This window comes from Esox lucius, chromosome 1 (assembly GCF_011004845.1).
Source record: "Esox lucius isolate fEsoLuc1 chromosome 1, fEsoLuc1.pri, whole genome shotgun sequence".
NCBI classification, from domain to species: domain Eukaryota; kingdom Metazoa; phylum Chordata; class Actinopteri; order Esociformes; family Esocidae; genus Esox; species Esox lucius.
The window spans coordinates 240,619-261,336 of record NC_047569.1 but is presented as its reverse complement, the minus strand read 5'-3'; the positions used below and the strand labels follow the sequence as shown (position 1 = coordinate 261,336).

At 40.1% G+C, this 20,718-nt stretch overlaps 1 protein-coding gene across 1 annotated transcript in view; it reads right to left on the bottom strand.

The window, feature by feature from the left end:
- The window catches only part of ostn (osteocrin), a 96,301-nt gene extending 78,678 nt beyond the window's left edge, over nucleotides 1-17,623 (bottom strand). Inside the window, exon 1 of the mRNA XM_029121664.2 lies at nucleotides 17,581-17,623. The gene's annotated coding sequence lies outside the window, so the exon portion shown is untranslated. The remainder of the gene's footprint in view (nucleotides 1-17,580) is intronic.
- Between the last annotated feature and the right edge of the window lie 3,095 nt (nucleotides 17,624-20,718).

The window sequence follows — 20,718 nt, the reverse complement described above, 5'->3', positions numbered from 1 at the left end:
CCGCAAGGCGAAGCTCTCGATTTACCAGTCAATCTACATTCCTACTCTCACCTATGGTCATGAGCTTTGGGTCATGACCGAAAGGACAAGATCCCGGATACAGGCGGCCGAAATGAGCTTTCTCCGCAGGGTGGCCGGGCAATCCCTTAGAGATAGGGTGAGAAGCTTGGTCACCCGGGAGGAGCTCAGAGTAGAGCCGCTGCTCCTCCACATCGAGAAGAGACCCCGGGGAAGACCTAGGACACGCTGGAGGGACTAGGTCTCCCGGCTGGCCTGGGAACGCCTCGGTGTCCCCACAGAAGAGCTGGAGGAAGTGTCTGGGGAGAGGGAAGTCTGGGCATCCCTGCTTAGACTGCTGCCCCCGCGACCCGGCCCCGGATAAGCGGAAGAAGATGGTATGGTATGGTATATTGTTCACAAATCTGTTTTAGTGAACACTTCTCCTTTGCTTAGATAATCTATCCACCTCACAGGTGTGGCATATCAAGATGCTGATTAGACAGCATGATTATTGCACATGTGTGCCTTAGGCTGGCCACAATAAAAGGCCACTATAAAATGTGCAGTTCCATCACACAGCACAATGCCACAGATTTCGCAAGTTTTGAAGGAGCGTGCAATTGGCATGCTGACTGCAGGAATGTCCACCAGAGCTGTTGCCCATGAATTGAATGTTCATTTTTCTACCATAAGCCGTCTCCAAAGGCATTTCAAATTTGGCAGTACATCCAACTGGCCTCACAACCGCAGATCACGTGTAACCACACCAGCCCAGGACCTCCACATCCAGCATCTTCACCTCCAAGATCGTCTGAGACCAGCCACCCGGACAGCTGCTGCAACAATCTGTTTGCATAACCAAAGAATTTCTGCACAAACTGTTTATTATTACAATAATAGTACAATAATTATAATAGTACAGACAATAATGCCAAATAACTTTTTGCATTACTTGACACTTTTGATCTCACTCAACATATGAAAGAGCGTACTAACACTCAAGGCCACATTCTAGATCTGGTTATCTCTAAAGGTCTCGATATTTCCTCTGTCATGGTAAAAGACTTGGCCCTGTCTGATAATTTTGGTGTCTTTTTTGAATCACTTATCACCCCGAATGTTCCAGTAAACTCTGTTTCTGTTAAGAACCGGTACATTAATGAGAGTACCTATCTCTACAACAATAAGTGGTGAGTCAGTTGATGTACTCCTTGATCAGTTTAATGCCAAAATATTGAATGTCATGGATCGTGATGTAGCGGTAAAGGTAAAGAAAACTATAAGCAAACAGAAAACAAAACGGAGAACCACCATGATGGTAAGCACCCTGAAAAGAGAATGTAGGACAGCAGAATGTAAGTGGAGGAAAACTAAATTCTATCTATAAACTAAGCCTTGGTAGCTTCAACAATGAGTTTCCAGACAGCAACATTTATCAAGAATGATCAACAAGAATATGAATAATACCCACACTCTATATGTCATGGTCGACAAGCTTACAAACCCAATAAAGCAGTTAGCATCAGAACTCATGTCCACTGTGAAATGTAATGAATTTGCGTGTTTCTTTAGTGAAAAAATTATGAGTATTAGATGGCACATCAGAACTACACAGTCTAACAAGAACACTGTACCGTCACCATGACCACCAAGACATAACTTGGTTATTATATCACATTTTAATACAATTGATCAAAAATCCCTAGAAGAAACAGTTTGACATCTTAAAGCTTCCACTGGCTGTCTCGACACATTGCCATCAGACTTAAAAAAATATAGCTACAGCAAATAGTTAATAGCTCTCTACAATCAGGTATTTTCCCAACATCTCTAAAAACAGCTGCCATTAAGACCCCTATTGAAAAAGAGAACAACTATAGTCCCTTTTATAGCCAAGATCATTAAGAAGGTTGTCTTCAATTACCTCAGCAATTTTTTGACCTCAATCGGTCTCTTCGACAAATTTCAGTCTGGTTTCCGACCTCCCCACAGAACTGAAACAGCCCTGATTAAAGTTTTAAATGATATATGGCTGAAAACTGAAAAATCTGATAAAATAACAGTTCTGGTTCTATTAGATCTCAGTGCAGCATTTGACACTGCAGATCATAGAACAGTTATAGTTAGGCTGGAAAATTGGGTAGGACTCTCCAGGACAGTCCTTGATTGGTTCAGATCTTATCTAGATGGCCGGAGTTACTTTGTCACCATTGGTAATCATGAATCTGATAGGGTGGCTATGACATGCAGAGTTCCACAGGGATCAGTTCTCGGACCGCTTCTGTTCAATATCTAAATGCTACCTCTGGGCCAAATTCTACAGAACAACAACATTAACTACCACAGCTATGCCGATGATACTCAAATATATATGGCTCTCGAACCGTGTGACAACAGCTCAATAGACTCTCTGTGTCACTGTATAGAGCACATAAATACATTTTGTTTGGCAACAAGAATAAAAGTAAAGAGCTGGATTCTCGGGCCCTTAAAACCGGGGATCAAGTGTGAAATCTTGGTATTCTGACTCAGACCTCACATTTAACAGTCATATCAAAGCGGTCACCAAAACAGCATTCTATCATCAAAAAATATAGCCAGAATCAAAGGCTTGGTGTCCCAAAAAGACCAAGCGAAGCTCATCCATGCTTTTATCTCTAGTAGGGTTGACTATTGTAGTGGCCTCTTAACTGGACTCCTGAAAAAGACTGTAAAACAGCTCCAGCTCATTCAGAATGCTGTTGCTAGAATGTTAACCAGGACCAAGAGAAGAGAGCACATCACTCTGGTTCTTAAATCTTTGCATTGGCTTCCAGTCAGTTACAGAATAGACTTCAAAGTGGTGCTTTTAGTTTATAAATCTCTGAATGGTTTAGGACCTGAATACATTTCTGATTTGTTTGATGAATATAAACCGAGCAGGGCTCACAGGTCATGAACACAGGTCAGCTAGTAAAGCCCAGAGTCCAAACTAAACATGGAGAAACAAGAGACGCTTTTACAAAAACAGGAGCCGCTGTTAAAAGAATAAACTTCCAGAAGATCTCAGACGTGCCCCAAACGTACACATTTTTAAATCCAGGTTAAAAACACTTATCTTTTCACGTGCCTACGACTGTGCACTTAAACTTAACCACACTGTTTAGCCTTTTAGCTTCTTAAGTTTTTATCCCAATTTTTATCTTTATATGTGTTCTTATTGTATTTCTTATTGTTATGATGTTTTCATTTGTTTTGATGATTTTGTATTTTTATATATTTATTTTTTATTTTATTTGTAAAGCACATTGAATTGCTTCGATGTATGAATTGTGCTATATAAATAAACTTGCTTGCTTGCTTAAAACCAGGCGAACAGTGATACGCCCCATGGTACAGCCCATTCCACACAGATATTCTGGCAGGATATAACCCCCCATACATCTACACAGATATAATTGATTATCAACGAGTTCGGCACAACCATGTTGAGAACTGTACATATTGCAGGGAAAAAGAACAAAGTTGCAAAACAAAACAGCTGGATGGATCAGGATTGATGGTTATGACTTGAGGTGTTAGAAAGAGACCACTTTGGTAGGAGGAGCTGCTGTTAAAAGAAAGCATACCACTCGCAGGACACTCAAAGGGAAAGGTTAAGAACATATTTTAGGAAGATGGTACTCCTACACCGTATGTCAGGTGAATTTATGAAAACAGAGCCGGATTGATAAACAGTTCCTTTCACTCAGACATCTATTGAGAAAAATGTATACATTTAAAAACCAACACTATCAGCAATATCAGACGAGGCCCCTCTGTAGTTTTTAATTGCAGGAAATGGCAAAGACTACATTGACCTAAACAATAGTTTGAGTAAAAGTCACTAAACTAGGTGGAACTAATATTGACGCCGGAGAACGTGTTGGGGTTATTAATTACCCGATAGCCACCCTACTTTGACAAGTGGTTGTCTTCTCGGGTGATTGTTTAATTAGCCAGAGTAGCAACACACCCATACAGAGCTGTTATAGAGAGCATTCTGAATTGTGGATGTGATACATTAAAAACACAATTTTCCTTAAAAAACTAAGTTTGTTTTTTAAGGATGCCGCAGGTCACATGGATGTTACAGACCCTGCAGGAGAGAATGTTTGACTCACGAAAAGGGCTGCCTATTCAGCGGATAGTACAACATCACACTTTGGGAGCTCGTTCTTGGTTAACCTGGTGTCTCATAATCGTAACCGTGCACGGCCGGAGACTAGATCTCTGGAGCCTAAAATCCTCCCCCGCTCGTGGACTGGCTTGCGAAAGGGGTGAGAGTCAGGGCGCCAGGCTTATATGATTTTTGAGATTCATCAGTACAGGTACCCATGCTTAAATAAAAAAAATAAGGAGGTAAGAGCGCAATACAGTTGCGGTTAGTCCGCAAGGTAAAAATCTGCAGTTAAGGTTGGACATTATCGATAAAATCTGCAGCAAAGATTGGACCTTTTGAGAGGTTGGACCTCTTTAGCTCTGCAGTAAAGGTTGGACCTTTCAAAATCCGCAGCAAAGGTTGGACCTTTTGAGAGGTTGGATCTCTTTAGATCTGCTGTAAAGGTTGGACCTTTGAAATTAGATTTACTAGGTGATTTGGGGACATGGGTAAGTGCGGCAGTAAGCCATTGATCGTCCCTTGTAGTTACGTGGGCCTAAACAAAACAAACAAAAATGATAAATAAATAAATGAATGCCTGAGGTTTATGGTGTTTTATGGTGTGTGAACTAATGTATCTTTTTGTGAGTTATTAGGTTTTCTGGTAAATGGCGTTTTCGTTCGGTGACGGATGCCTGGCTTACAGGGGAGACTGGAGGGCTATGGCGGTGGTGACGTATGGAGGTTATGATATGAAGTTGTTTGAGGGAGGGGTGCTGACGGTCACAGGAGACGGACCAGAGAGCATCTACCGGTGAGATCAATCTATTACATTACCCCGCATATATTGATGTTATGCAGACACTTAATGTACAAGCATTTAGAGAACACTTAGAGTACCAAGTTAAACCCACAATGTTTCTTAAAATTAATGGTAAACAGATTTAATTTTTGGTTGATTCTGGAGCGGGATATTCTGTCCTTAGGAATGGGACCAAAATTCAAAATATTGAGTGGTAGAACCATAATTACGGTAGGGGCTAGTGGAGGACAGACCAATGAGCGATTTACTACCCCTCTGTCGGTTGTAGACAACGAGGGCCAGCGTTACCCAAGACATTAATTTCTGTTTTCCAATTGTTGTCCAGTTAATTTGTTAGCTAGGGATTTATTGACGCAGTTAGGGATCACGCTAGAATGTTCAGACAAAAGCACGCAAATTAAACGTACTGTTTTCCAAGCAGTGGGCAGCCTGTTGATTATTGTTATTCATGGGATTTAAAAAGAACAGAGCCTAGAGCTGTTTCACATGAGTTGTTAAATAAGGCGATGAATAGAGTAGAAACGGGTTCGGCCCAGTTTATGGATATGGACGACTTGTGTTGCTCGCCGAAAATTTCAGAAAGTCAGGATGTTGGTTTTGAGAGCGTGGTTTGAAAATGGTAAATGTGATGGTAAGGGTGAGAGAGGTGTCTCGCTTTTTCAAAGTAGAGGGGTCGGCCCCCCATGTCCCCCTCGCTAAACCTGTGTTTAGTACATGGGAAAGCTTGAGTCCTTGGGTGAGGAGGTGCTGTGAAGGAGTGGACTGGGTCCCTTGTCATATGGTGGGAGTGGAATTTTCCAAGGCAGCCCAAGCCTAAAGAGAAAGATTTGGGTGCACAGTTTGGGGTAAATGGGAAATACATCTTATGCCACATGACGACTGGGTCCATCAGGTCTGTGCAGTCCAGGTGGCTGCTACAGATCCTAGGTTAACGGAAGTTCCACTCTCCCTGTGGTCACAGCATAACTATGATGTTGGGCTAATTAACAATGCACAGCCTCTTGTAGTTACACCTGGAGAACCCCACAGACCATGCCAGACTCAATACCCACTGCAAGCAGAGGCTAATGACAGGATAGCTCCCGTGTTTAAAGGATTGTTAGAGAAAGGCATATTTGTTCCATGTCCAAACAGCCCCTGTCGCACTCCTATTTTCCCAGTAAAGATAGCCAATTTTGTGGGACAACCTGTGGTTTGGTGATTTGTACAAGATCTAAAATAGATTAGACTGCGAGATGGAATAGAGATTGTTCCTGTATATAATGGTTTTTGGATAATTTAATTGTCAATACCTGGTTATGGTCGACCTAGTACATGCATTTCCATTTTTGTATTCCCTGTGCACGAGGGTTCCGATTGGCTGCATTGTGTATTCCTTGGTGGAATATTTGATCTTGTTTACCGAGTTGTTAAGTTGGAGGTTTTAAATTCGCAAGGTTTTGCTTTGTTTGGTGTACACTTGGGTGAACGCATTCATTGCGTCATTAATGTGATTCTTTGGCGAGGCCCACTCTTTTGGCTTTTGCCTAAGTGCCGGTCATGCAAAATTGAAACTTGCCTTCTAGTGTTGTGCTGGTGACTGGCACACGTGGAGGTAATCGCCTGATAATTTAGGATTGTATAGGAGAATAATGTCCTAAATGTAATTAGTTGGATAGATTGGAAATTGGTACAATAATGCTTCTCTTATTTGGTAACATATGATCTTGTGGTTTCGTTATGAGGGGTTAAAATATTGTGTTTCTCTCTCCTTGTATGGAGTAGAATGCAGAATGGCATTCTAGTCGTTAGTCTTTAACGTTAAGAAAACACGCTGTTTTCCATGAAGACTGGATTTGCAGCCAATATAGTCATGGCCTGCAACAGGGGGTTAAATTAGCCAAAGCCTGTTTATTCCCCAACTAGCAGAAGCCCATAAAATTAGACGTCCTATTTTAAATGCTCAATTGGGTTTGGTTAAGTAAAGTAGTTTCGCTTTGTTTGTATTTACAATGATAACTGGGATAATACTTTCGTTTTCAGACCTACGCCTGATGCTCTTTATTGGCGTTTAAATTCTAACCTGGTAAACTGACAAATGGGGTAGATTGATGTGGCTGTATTTAGAGATCTAGGTTGGAGTATCCTGGGGATCACTCCCTGATTGTTCCTTCGTTTTAGTGACTTCATGCATCTGTTCTCTGTTAACTTGGCCTTTCTTGAGAGTTTTTCCCCCTACTGTTGCTGTGTAGATGAGATAAGTGATTTTTTTAACAAACAGCAACGATATTAGATGGGTAGAGCAATAATTTTGAACCTTCAGTTAACGTGGGATATCGGCTATGTTGGGCACATGACATCTCTTATAGACAGTCTGGAGACCATGTCGCGTTTTTGTGTGGAAACTTTCCTTGGCTCCAGTAAGGGGGCCAAGGAAAGTAGTTTAGCACTAAGGGTTACATTCGAGTGTTCTGCCTGTTCTCACCTGTGGTAATTTCCCCAACATGAGTATGTTCAGTTTTGTGTTAATCAAACGTTAAGAGCAAGCTAAATGTATTTTCCTTTCAATAGCTTCATGTCAAAATGTATGGTTTAGAAACCTACTTGTAGTGATGGTAGAGACCTACAGATGTCCACTGTTAATAAGTAGAACAATCTTGATGTCTGTGCATGTAATAGGCATGAAAGTTGTCGGTTTGATTTTGGCTGATCAACACTATTTTGAATAACATAGGCATATGCATCTAAGTTGAGAAAATTGGTTTATAATTCCTTCACACAAGCGAATGTGTGGCACATTTATTGTTTTTGGATTTTGTTTGTGGATGTTGGGTTTTGGTCATTTTCAATTTAGTTTTTGATGGATATTCAGTTTGAGACTTTTTACTGAATGACTGTTAGATTCATCCCAACTTTCGATTTTCTTTTCATGTCCATTCTGTAATGGTTCTGCATTCACACATGGAGTTGTTTTCCGTTGACTCTGTCGTGACAGCAGGGGGGTTATGTATGAAATTATTATCTTTAAGGAAAAAGAGTTGAACTTAGAGTTCAAAGCAAATTAAATTTGTACTTAAATAGTACCTGAAGAAACCATTTTTTATTTGGTTTAGCTAAGAAATAACTAATTTGATGGCATGAACATTTACTATGAGAATGTTACTGTTCAGTTTGTGTGATATTTGATTAGGAAGTAATCATATAAATCTCATGCATTATGGAATATGTGTGTAAAAAGGTGCAGGGGGCACATCTTTGGTTATTCCTTACATTTTTACAAGTTTTGCCATGTTTTAATTGATACTGAGAAAGTGATTCTGCATCAAGTGCTATTCTAGAAAACCAAGTTGAGAAGTTTTACATAGTCTGAATTGTAGGGAGGTACAGACCCCCTGGAGTGCTCAACACACTCACACAAACACCAGTTTGTGGGGTGGGGGGCTGTTTGAAATGGGTTTTTGACTTGTTTGGACTCTTTAGAAGAGAAGCAGACTTACTGATGACATTATCAAAATTGGGTATTCTAATTCGGCTACATTGAATACTTGGCGTTCATTATTCTGTTTTTGACTTGAAGGAACCGGAAGTGTAAATTCCATGTTTATTTACATATTCAATGACTCTTCATTATTTGTATAGACATGTATACCTATGGACTTAATTCCTGTCCTAGTAGGCAATCATTGGAATGTTAATGGGTAACAGATGTTTTTTTCTAGGTGTATGTTGAGGCAATTTGCATGCTATTGCCTAGCTGGTTTGTTCCTCAAGAAAACAACAGTGTGTCCCTAATTGATAAGGGGACCATTCTTCAAGACTAGGGTCTGTTATCCTTGGGTTAGTAGACCATGCCCCACTCTAGGGTGAGCTCTGGGGTGATAGGGCATAAAGGGGGGGGGGTCATGATGTATTATAGGATAAGAATGTCTTATGGGTCAGTGCTTAGCAGAAACTGACACTATGCAACATTTGGTGGAGTAATTAAAGGTTAAATAACAGTTGTCATTTGAATAAGGTATTTGATCATTTATGTGAAGCAAAGGTGAATCTGATTGTAGTACCGATACAACACAATCAGATGTAATTATATACCAACTAAGATCTGCTTAGGTGAACTGAGAATTGTTCATTGAGTTATCCTTCAATGTAAGCAAACTATCTTAACTGATGAGTAATTGGAATAGTAATGGGAAATGGAAAATTGTGTTCTTCTGTTCTTTGTGTTGTTTTGTTATTTGTTGGTTGGTAAACCAACTATAGAAAAGAGTGGAATTGTTATTTTGCTACACTAGCAGGACAGAAGCACCAGAAATGTTAATGTTTTAACTATACTGTTACTGTTTACAACTGTTCTAATCTATTTAGATAAGGGAAGCAGAAAGACATTGGAAATATTGGTTTGAGTGTTTGGTAGGACTGGGTTCTAATGCATTAGTAAAATGCAACAAGCTAATGTAATGGACATATTTCTAATTGTGTACTGTGCAGTTGCAACTCATTTTCTCAAGGAGAATTCACTGACAGGTACAGGACAATTGGAAGCGATTCAGCAATAAGACTGGTTGGACCCAGAGAGACTGAGTTTGGCTTAAAGGACAACTGTGAGGTGGGCTGAGATAAGATGGATCTCACACACACACACACACAGACTGTCCTACAGCTACTAGTGGACTCTACCCTGGGGTGCCGCACATCTACAGTGATGCCTGGTTCCTGACAGCTGGACTAATTCTAGTCCTGATGATTCTGCCATGAGATGGAGAAGGCAACCTCCAACTAAGAGGATGGAGGCTAAGGAAAGCTCCAGTTCTGGACAACGTTTACCGGGGCACGGAAGACCAACTGCACGACATTATGCCACGCTGATTGGGTCCATCCCAGGTACATCTCATCTGCTGGCCAGGTAGCTGAGAGAGGAACCTGGGGACGACGACACATGCTACAGGATGGCTTCGGTGTTTAAAGATTAGGCACAGTGAATTGAAGGCACTGAGGGAAAAGTGAATTTTTTGGTACGAATAACCATCACTTTTGACCAGGTCTGATAGCACAAAGGAGAGCACACATTCTCCTGACCCGGCTGATAAAGCAGCTAGAATAGAGATAACTAGAGCTGTGTCATAGTAACCTGCGAACCTATGAAGGAAAACACCTTGGAATATACGTCTGACTTTTACGTTCTGTTACACCGGCCTGCCAAGAAATGGTTCATAACTGACTGTCTGACGTTTGGAGTAGCAGAACATTTGTGATGACTTTGAAAGAACATCTAATTGGAACCATGAGAGGACTTTTCTGTAAATCTAGTAATTAGCATTAAAGGACTTTGTACCAGTGACCAATTAAAGGATGTATTCAGTGATAGGTGTTTACACACCCACGTGTCGATACTACATACCCCATATATGTGTCACTTGAATTCATTTCCTTTGACCAATGATTTTAACATAAAAAGGTTTTGCTATACTATGTTATAATTCTGTATAATGAAAAGGCGTGGCCTTGGAGTTACAACAAAGGTAATAGTCTAGAAGCATGTAAATGAGGATCCAGACATTTCAGATTTGTTCCGTACTCTAAGTATAAGGGTAATGATATTAACAGGTTCATGTTGTTAAAGAGTACTGTTTTGTTGCAGTCTACATCCTAATGAGTAAACTGTTTAAGGATTGATACCAAGGGTAGATTTAGTGTCAAGAGGATTAATTGTTGTGGAAATTCTTGAACTGATGTATACTTGGTCCTATACCTGTATAAATGGGTTACTAGTTAAAGGTACCAAGCCCCTATGTTTGGATATGAAAAAGAATGTAGAAGACTGGGATCTGGTATTTGCCTAGGGGGCATCATTGACTGGTATCAGCAGATTATAGGGTTAGTTGTAAATCAGTAAATCTATCTGTATCTATCTGTTGTTTGTCCAGATGCTGTGAGTCTTCTCCTGGAGTTGAAGAGGCTACCCATGTGGGGGAGGATAGCTTGCCCCTTGGGTGAAACCTAGGAATGTAATGGAACAAAGGGAATGTGTTCTGTTGAGTTAAGACAGCAACTTACCACACCCCTTTTTTGTTCATGTATTAAGTTAGAGACTCTTTGGATGATTATGTTTGTAAGCTTTGACGCGTCTCTATTTGCAAATAAACTATTCAATTGTGCAAGAGAATTTTGCCTCTGTTCTTACTCCTTTAAGAGTGTCGATCGATGGAATTGCCATCACATCGGCCCTGTACATTGTGATACCAATGAGAAACATGAAAAACTAATGTTAAATGGCGTTGACATAAAGGTTAGGATGATATGCTGTAAAGACAAGTTCTGCCTTATGGGGGCAGGGGATGTGTTGTAATCATTTGCATATACAGCTCTGGAAAAAATTAAGAGACCAATGCATCTTTTTCTTTCCTTTCCAAAAAAGTTGAGTGAGGAACAGGGTTAAAATTTAAGAGACCATTTCAAATTGAACGCTTCTTTTGCTCACTCAAAACTTTCTTTTCGATAGCTGTATAATCTGCAATCACTCTTTGTCAAGAAAGTGACTGTATCACAAGCTGTGAAACTTGGACATGCTCAAGCGTTACTCTCAACCACAGCCAAGTACCCAATTGAATGAGTGTGTATGAAGACATTTAGTTTACCGGTGGTGGGTCGCGTTTGCAACCAGGAAAACCTATTTTTTGGACCCCTGCCAAAAGGTATTGTCATTGGATTTGTGGACAATGACATTTTAATGGAAGTTACACAAAAAAATATTTTAATTTAAAATTTGGAGTTTAAGGCTATGTATGTAGACGGTCAGCAATTTCCTGGTTCCACCCAGATTACACAACGGGATCAGCAGTGCGTGAATTTTACCAATTGGCCTTAGCCAATTCAGGAAAACAGTTAAAGGACCAAGACTTGCCTATTGACAGGTCTGACTTCTTACATGGCTATGCCCTTTATGCAACTGTGCACCAGATGAGGAATGCGGTTAGCACATATCCTTGATCAAGTCAGGGAATGTACGACTTGAGATGAGCTTCAGTCAACCACTGCCCCACACAATTCATTTGGTTGTTTATTCAATTTTTGACTCCATTATCGAAGTGTCAAACCGGAGACAAGTGGTTGACTATTATTAGGAAACAATAACAAAACGGCTTGGAAATGAATACCGCAGAGTTGGCCGGTGTGGTGAACCAATTTACATCTGTGACTAATTTCTATGGTGTGCTGTCATGCAACCAACTACCTAGTGGACCAGTCCTAGATGTTGCATCAATGATGATTGTTAATACACACCCGAGCAATGACCCCGGGGAGCACTGGCTGGCTATTTACATAACAGACGATGGCGTTGGAATGTTTAATGACAGTTTTGGAAACCCCCCAGATTTTACGTATTTTCTCAAGGTAAATCAGTGCATTTCTGGAAACCTGTGGGAATGTTGCCAAATGTGCAATACAGTCAATGTGCAAGTCAAGTCAAGGACATGTTTTCAACCATGTGTGGACAACATTGAATGTTCTTTATCGAATGACAAGAGGTCTGAGTTATAGAGATGCTGTTTTTTTATATTGATAATTTAAAAAAAAATGATGAGCTAGTCTCAAAGTTTGTATCCAAGATGTACCAGAGTAAGCGTGATAAGCAAATGTTTAATTGCATACAACATGCTTAATCTTGTGAAACGTTTAATTTGTGTCATGGTTGTTGAAGAAAGTGACATGTAAAAGTAAATTGTGTTTTTGCCTGCTTTATTATTCAAAAATAAAACCAATCGTAAAACCACATTCATTTTTACACAGTATTTTTCATACAACAATTATTCAAGGTTACAACAAACACATTGGCAAGGAAACAGACATAATAAAAAACAAAATATAAACATCATACATCAATATATGAGCTATTTTGTGGGGTCTGTGATAGGGGACACAGACAAAGCTTTGATAACCAGTTGCGGGGGAGTGGTCCTGGAAGTAGGTGCCGGGGGTATGGCTAAATGATCCATTGTGTCGCAAGATGTTTGTTTATACAAATTGATTTTACGCCTTACAAGCTCAATTGGAATAGTTGTAAAAGGCATGTTGAGACATGCCATGGCCTCTAAAAACACCCCCCACCCCAAAGGCCTTCTAGCGTCAGCAATTTTATTGGTTGCGGTCACACTTTTAACCAGATCCAACAGGTGCAAACCCTTGATTAGCTCTCCTTTGAAAATGAATTCACCTTCTTAAGTCCATGATGTCAAATCTTTAGACCTGAGCATTCTATTTAGAATATATTCAACATTCATCTTACTCCTCGCAGGCACATTATCCAAACTTTCATCAAGAAGGTTAACATTTCGGTCAACAGTTTGCTATAGTCTCAGTAATGTTTACTACATCAGGCACAGTCTCAGACCCAGGTAGATTTAAAGTCAGTGTATTTATGTCAAGCTCCCCCGTCTAACAACAGTGAAAACATTTTGTAAAATGATTGAGTATCTTTTATCTTTCTCACGTAAATACATACAGGCTTCAACAGTATATTGCAAATCATTTTCAACAGATTGTCTTATATGGGTGCTAGTTGTTTTGGATTCTCACAGTTTTTCTAACTGATGTTGTGGCACCAGAAAAATTTTCTGAGCATGATCCATGTTGTCTCACCTTATCTTGATGCAATGAGACTGGTTAGGAACAGAACGGCAATGTTTAGTAACAGTAGTAGAAAACCTCCAGATTGGGTGATGGTTTTTATTTTCTTTGTGACTGAAGTGTCCTTTCTAGTATATAATGTTTACTTTCCGGAGCTGCAATTCTGTTAAGGGTATATTTCCATGCCTTAGATTAAGAGTTATTTCACAGAGTGATAGAATGAGGTCGGTGGAAGCTGATTCTAAAATACATCTTCAAAAGTGGTACACTTCTATGATTGCATTTAGACATGATCAAACTTTCTTAGGAATGTACACAACAGGCGAATTCCCTGGTGTTGTAGCTTTAAAGTCAATATGTAAGTTACCAAAAGTTGGATGTGTTGCGTCTGTAAAACTCTCCATGAAGAACTGAGACAGTATATCTGTCTGACCAAAATACTAATCTGCTGATTGTCACCAGGATTGTAGTTGTCTGAGGGGACCAATGCAGTTTGTCCTTGGTGAGGGATCTGTTGCAAGACTTTCATGCAAGCCAAAGCAATCGTAATTGACCGGAATGGGTGAACACCATAACATTCCAGGAAGGAGTCTGTAGCGCATACAACCCTCTCTCAAGATGAGGCCACATCAATTACTCAGTAAGCTTTTATTTTGTCCTTCATGACAAAGGTGTCTGTGGTAACTGTTTCATACCATTGCAAAAATTAATCTTTTTCTTTAGCCATCATGGTATTCACACCGTTGTAATGTGGTTTCAGATGGGGGCCAACATAGTTCTCATTCTCCTTGATGTTAAACTTTTAAGGAAAGTAGACATTTTTTGAATCCTTAAAACCCTCAGCACATTGCATAGCCACCAGTTTCATGTCTCTGACTGAATGGGCTGTCTGTAAAAATCATGAGCTTGCTACCATAAGCAATAAGTGTCGTGCCAATACCATTGTTAGCAAGGTACTGCATCAAGATGTAACCATCGAAACCTTTTGAGTTGTGTGCTATAAAGTCGTAGTCAGTATATTTTGGTTGCCTAAACTTTCGGGAAAAAACTGCGACACAATCATCTCCGGCCGAACACCACGTCTCATTATAAAAGCTTATTGCACACACAAAATTTGCAGTGTGTATACCGTTCAAAGGATTGGTAATCTGTCTCAAAATCATAAAATATGTAGCGCTCACTGGGGTCCTCAGGTTTAGAGGGTTTTATGAAACACTGATGATTAATTTCAACAGCCAGATCCAAGTTACAATCAGGACACATGTTAGCCATGCACTTCTGCGCTTCATAGTTGGTAATACTAATGTTGTAATGACAGCCACAATCAACACTGTATTTCTTCTGGTCACACCTGCAAACCCAATGACCCGCACTTTTGTGGAGCTTCAAGCTTTTATGATGGCTGTAATGACAGAATAACATCCATGGGGACTTCCGGTTATGGCGGCACAGTGAGCATACGCGATTTCTTCGTGCTCAGTTGCTTTTCAATAAATCCTGCACAATATTCCAGAGAGTGGTCATATAAAGAGACAAGAGAGTAAGAGTAAACTACTTCAAACATGCCAAAAAAGGTGGCTAAGGAGAAGAAAATGATGGAGAGCTGTGAGGATGCAGGCCAGGAGCTAGCTGAAGGGGAGCCATGCTTACCGGAGCAGGCACATGCTGCTGTTTCCGCAGACGCCGAACAAGTTATAAATATGGACAATCCTTCAACAAAGGACCTCATGCTTGCCATAACCTCATTCAAGCAAGACTTTAACACAAAAATTGACAGAGTACTGACGGAAATAAGAATTGTCCAAACGGACATTAAAGACTAGAGTGGGCGTATCATGGAGGCCCAAATGCAGATATCTACGGCAGAAGACGAGATACAAACCCTGAAAGAAACTATTGAAAAACTTGAGAGCAAGACAAAAAACCTAACTAACAAAGTTGAAGATTTGGAAGGGAGGAGTAGACGTAATAACCTGTGTGTACTGGGCATACCCGAGAAAGTAGAAGGCAATGACACCTGCTCCATTATGGAAAAGTGGATAGCGGATATTCTGAAGATAACGCTGCTGGTTTTGGAGAGAGCGCACTGGATAACAGCGAGCCAAAGTTCCACCAAGTATCCGAGAACCATCATCATCAAGTGTTTAAACTACAAGGACAGAGAAAATATCTTGAAAGCTATGCAGATACAGAAAGAGGTTATATACCAAAAGAACAAAATAAGATTTCTTCCTGACATGCCAACGGAGGTGTATAAGCAACAGAGGAGCAACGACGGCGTAAGGAAGCGGCTGCGGGAACTCGGCCTGGACAAACACCGGGTAATATACCCTGCAAGGCTCCTGTTGACCAACGATGAACACACTGTTGTCTTCAGTACACCAATGGACGTGAACGAGTACATCAAGAAACTGGAACCAATAACTGAGGATGCATAAATTAAGTGCGTCTTGATGAGAACTCTTATTTAACTTATAATCTCTTTAGATGATTATCTACTCATTCCTAACCTTTCTTCTGGTTTCTAAAGTATAGATTATAGACACAATCTCTTGTCAACTGCAGCTAGTGCTGTAAAGTTTGATTTTGCAGATTAGGTGAGCAGCAGCGCCACCGTTCCGTGCACCTTCAGTTCCCATATCACACGAACACATCCCGGACTGTCACATGTTTCCAATCTTTCACACCAGGTCCCAATTGACATTTGTATGTGTTTAAATGTTTCCCCTCTGCTCCCCACATTGTGGATCATTGTTGCTGTTATGTCTGTTTGTGTGTAGGTGAGTGCTTGTATGTACTGTTTGAATATTACTTGTTAAGACGCGTTGTTGCGCACTTTATTTTCATTCAGTCTTTAGTTATCTTTTTCCGTTCGTTTGTTTTGTTTTGTTGTTTATTAAACCCCACAAACGTGAGAAATGCCTGCGCCTGGTTCCTTACCCAACATTAAACCGCAAGAACGTCATTACAGCAATTTGATATCCTGTTCAGAGTCGCATGACAGAATAGGCATGCAGTTGAAAATGTTGCAGAATTTTCTGCGCTCACTAACAATAATATTGACGTGTTACTGTTTGCAAATTTAAGAGAAGCTAGAAGTGTTAGGAAAACAGCGTTAGAGCATGGACATTTGATTGCAAAGGGTGGCACTATTTATCTCTTTTCACATTTGAATTTACAGTTAATTTTGTTAACCACAAAGCGGGGCATGTCTTTGCAAATGAATTGTTAATTTCATTAACATTTAAATATTGACAACGAATGCGCATACATGAAAATGTAAAGTTACAGCTGCGTTATTTTTTTTAACTAACAATAACATATTGAACACATTTCTATCAGGTTTTAGACCAAAGCATAGTATTATTACTGCGACCTTGCTGGTTAGATGATAATGTAAAAGTCTTGGATGGGAAACTAAGTTGTGTGGCTCTATTTATTGACCTGTTCAAGGCCTTTGATACTGTTAACTAGCGATGGCCGAATGCCTACACCAATTGGCGTTTGAATTTGTAATTAAAATAAAGCAGCCATTTTGAAAGCTCCACCCTCCTCCTTCCATGACTTTTCCTAAATAGGTGTATATTACATTGTTCCGTTTTCAGAATCCTACACTTACAAACGGAAAACTATTTAGAGACTATTTACCTGTTTTTTTTAACCCTGTTTTCCATATTAATCTGCCAAAAGCCCACACCACTTAGTGCTGGTACCCAGGCATCTGGTAATGGTACTCCGGTGCTAAAACCTATACATTTAGAGAAATGGACCTTATCTTTTCCTAAATATTCCTGTTGATGTGCAAATATGTGCCGTTCGCATAGCCTATTCATTTATAGAAATGGACCTCATCTTTTTCTAAACACTCATTTTTATTCACCTATAGACAAACCAGTAACACTATTTTGAGAGTCCCAAAAGTGTGCCTGTAGAGGCTCTACAGATTATCTACTATGTAACATTTTAACTATCTCCTAACCCTTACCTATATTCTATCCCTAAACTTGATTATATTCCTAACCTTAGGCCTTACCTTCCTTGACAGATGACATCAAGCATTCCTCCAGCATCTTTTCATTTGGTCTGAATCTCAAACATTTTCTTTGTGATCTGAACATCTCATACTTAGATTTGTCTGTCCATAACACCTTCTCTCCAATCTTCCTCTGTCCAGTGTCTGTGCTCTTTTGCCTATCTTAATTTTTTCGTTTTATTGGCCAGTCTGAGATATGGCCTTTTCTTTGCAACTATGTATAGAAGGCCAACTTCCCGGAGTTGACTCTTCACTGTTGATGTTGAGACTGGTGTTTTGCGGGTTTAATGAAGCTGCCAGTTGAGGACCTGAAATGCGTCTGTTTTTCAAACTAGACACTGTAATGTATTTGTTGTCTTGCTCAGTCGTGGACCGGGGCCTCAACAGGGTTGAAAAAGGTCTTTAGTTTCTTGACAATTTCTCACTTGGAATAACCTTCATTTCTCAGATCAAGAATAGACTGATAAGTTTCAGAAGAAAGTTATTTGTTTCTGGCCTTTTTGTGTGCGTAATCTTTCAGTAACAAGTACATTTCTATGTAACCCCAAACCTTTGAACGGTAGTGTAGATTGAAATCACCTGAGATCACAACTTTGCCGTACATTGTATGTATGAATTCTGAAATGTAGAGAAATAGAGACATGAACGTGATAGTCTATAAAGGGTTACAACAAGAGAGAATCATACAGCATGTTGTTCAAATTAACTGAAATCATCAACAGATATACACCTGAAATTTAGAGCATTTGCAACAAGTGACAGTGCCTCTATCCTTCTTTCCAAAACTCATAGAGTGATAGAAACTATAGGTAGGAGTTGGGCCCCCTGAAAAGGTATATACCTGGGCCCCTTCACTTAGACAACGTTTACATTATCACGATCAGTGGGCCCCCAAGCCATGGACTCTGTGAATCCTATCCACCTTTCCCTGTGTTAGCTACAGCCCTGGGTAGGAGTAAGTTTAATAAGAACATCAGTTGAATGATGCCATTTCTGTTAAAAACGGCTGATTGTGCTCTGAAAAAACATAGTTGAACTGTATTACAAAGATCTTCTGTTTTAAAGTCCTAGCTACATTTTAACAGGGCTGCACTTTTTTGGAGTAACCTGGTGTTAAAACATTTAATGTTCTAGTCTGCAGCCTGCAAGATTGGTACATATGCTCCTGGTAATTTTTCTTTTCTTTGTAGTCTTGGCCTGGGGTTTGTGACTGAGAATGAGATTGAGACAGTAATATTGTCATCCCAGGGAGCAGTTTTTGCTTATTTTCTTTGCTACATGTCAGTATAATACTTAAATACTGTCCCAGATTAGAGGCAGTGATGTATTTTATTGGCTTGTTTATATACGGTAAATAACGTTCGAATATTCCCTCTACAAAAACACATAATATTCGAACTATTCGAATCTGGTTGTGCATGCGCATTTTGTCAATGACTCGCATTACGTCAATAACAGGACAAATTAATACAAAGAGACATAAATAGACTACCTATACAAGTAGTTAAGTTTAAACATATTTGACAACGTATTACCTACACAAAAACAAGTAAATCAAATGATGACCAAGACCGCAGACCTCACGCTCGCTCGCTCAAGTACTTTCTCTCTCTCTCCCTCACGCTCTCTGCGCAATAACTGTTTAAAATGAACAACAATAAACACATTTTGAATGCTGATCAAGAGTTTTGTGCAAGCAATATAAGGTTGCGACTATTGTCCCAAATATAGCAGGCTTCAATATTTGAAACAAATATTAACATTAATTGAATTAAGTTTCACAGTTGTAGAGTATCCAGTAGAAGTAGACGAATAACTAACCTTTGTTGAGCTGAAATGAAGACAGATTCAGCAACTGCATGGTCTATTTCTCGCTTAAAATGTTTTCAGAAACACGTTTCAGTGAACTATTTTTGTAAAATACGAGATCGTATCTCAACGAGCCGCCATGACACTGTTGAAATTCTCGAGTAGCCAGACCCACATCACGCGTTCATCCAATCAGCTGCTGGTCAGGGGCGTGGAGCATCAACCATGGCTGTATGACGTTGCGACACGACGCTTCAGTTGTGTCGGACATATGGATCTGTACCGTCAGGCGCGCTAGCGCGCCCACTCGCAAAGCAGACAGCCAGACAAACTCTGCTACCGCGAATGTTTTTTTCCACATTTAAAAAAAAAAATTGTATATTAATTTTCACCTTCGAAATTCGTTTTTTAAAAACTATTCGAATATATATTCAAATTTAGAATATTCGTTGACAGCCCTATAGGGTACTCTTATTGGCCTAAATTAAGCTAAAAAAGCCATCATAGCCTAATATCTACTGTCTGAAACTGTAACTTCAAATGGATACAACAAAGTGTAATTCTTTGCTGGAGGTATCACAGAAAGACCAGTCAGAAGATCAGACATTTGAACATTGGAAGTGACCCCAAGCATGATACTGTAACACCCCTGGCCGGGATGCTAAATCAGGAGCCGGAGTCAGAGGTAAAGAATGCCAGGTAGAATTTATTAACCCTAACAAGACAGCTGTGTGGCCACTGTCTACACCCAACAATACCTGTTAACACACAGGCTCTTGACAAACTCTCCTAGATCTGTAGCTAGCTAAGACAAGTACACCTGTCACGGTTCTCTATCACACACAGGAGTGGAGCCACAAGAGAGAGAGAGCTTCCCAAAACCCCACCTTATATAAGCTATGGCCTGAGACCCCTGGACCCGCTCCTGCTGTCCCCAAGCCCCCCAGAGATGCCCTCCTCACTGCGGGACGTCCCACCAGGTAAACCAGCCCCACCTAACTGTCAGGCCCCACCCCCAAATGAAGCATAACTGACCAACTTAGAACTTTAAATGAACACAGGGTCACTACAATACCTATATTGGCACATAGCTGATATCACTTTATACATTATACTTCAAACTTATAACTGTAATTGCATACAGGGCTAGCCATAACATTTTGGGTGTACCAAGCTATTTTTTATTTGATTTGTCATATGGCACACCTTTTAATGTGTGTTTTATTAAGATGGGATTTATGTAATTCGGGGCTCAGACTAGACCACTCAAGAACATTGACCTTCTTGTCCTTTTTGTTAATTTGGCAATGTGCTTTGGGTCATTTTCAT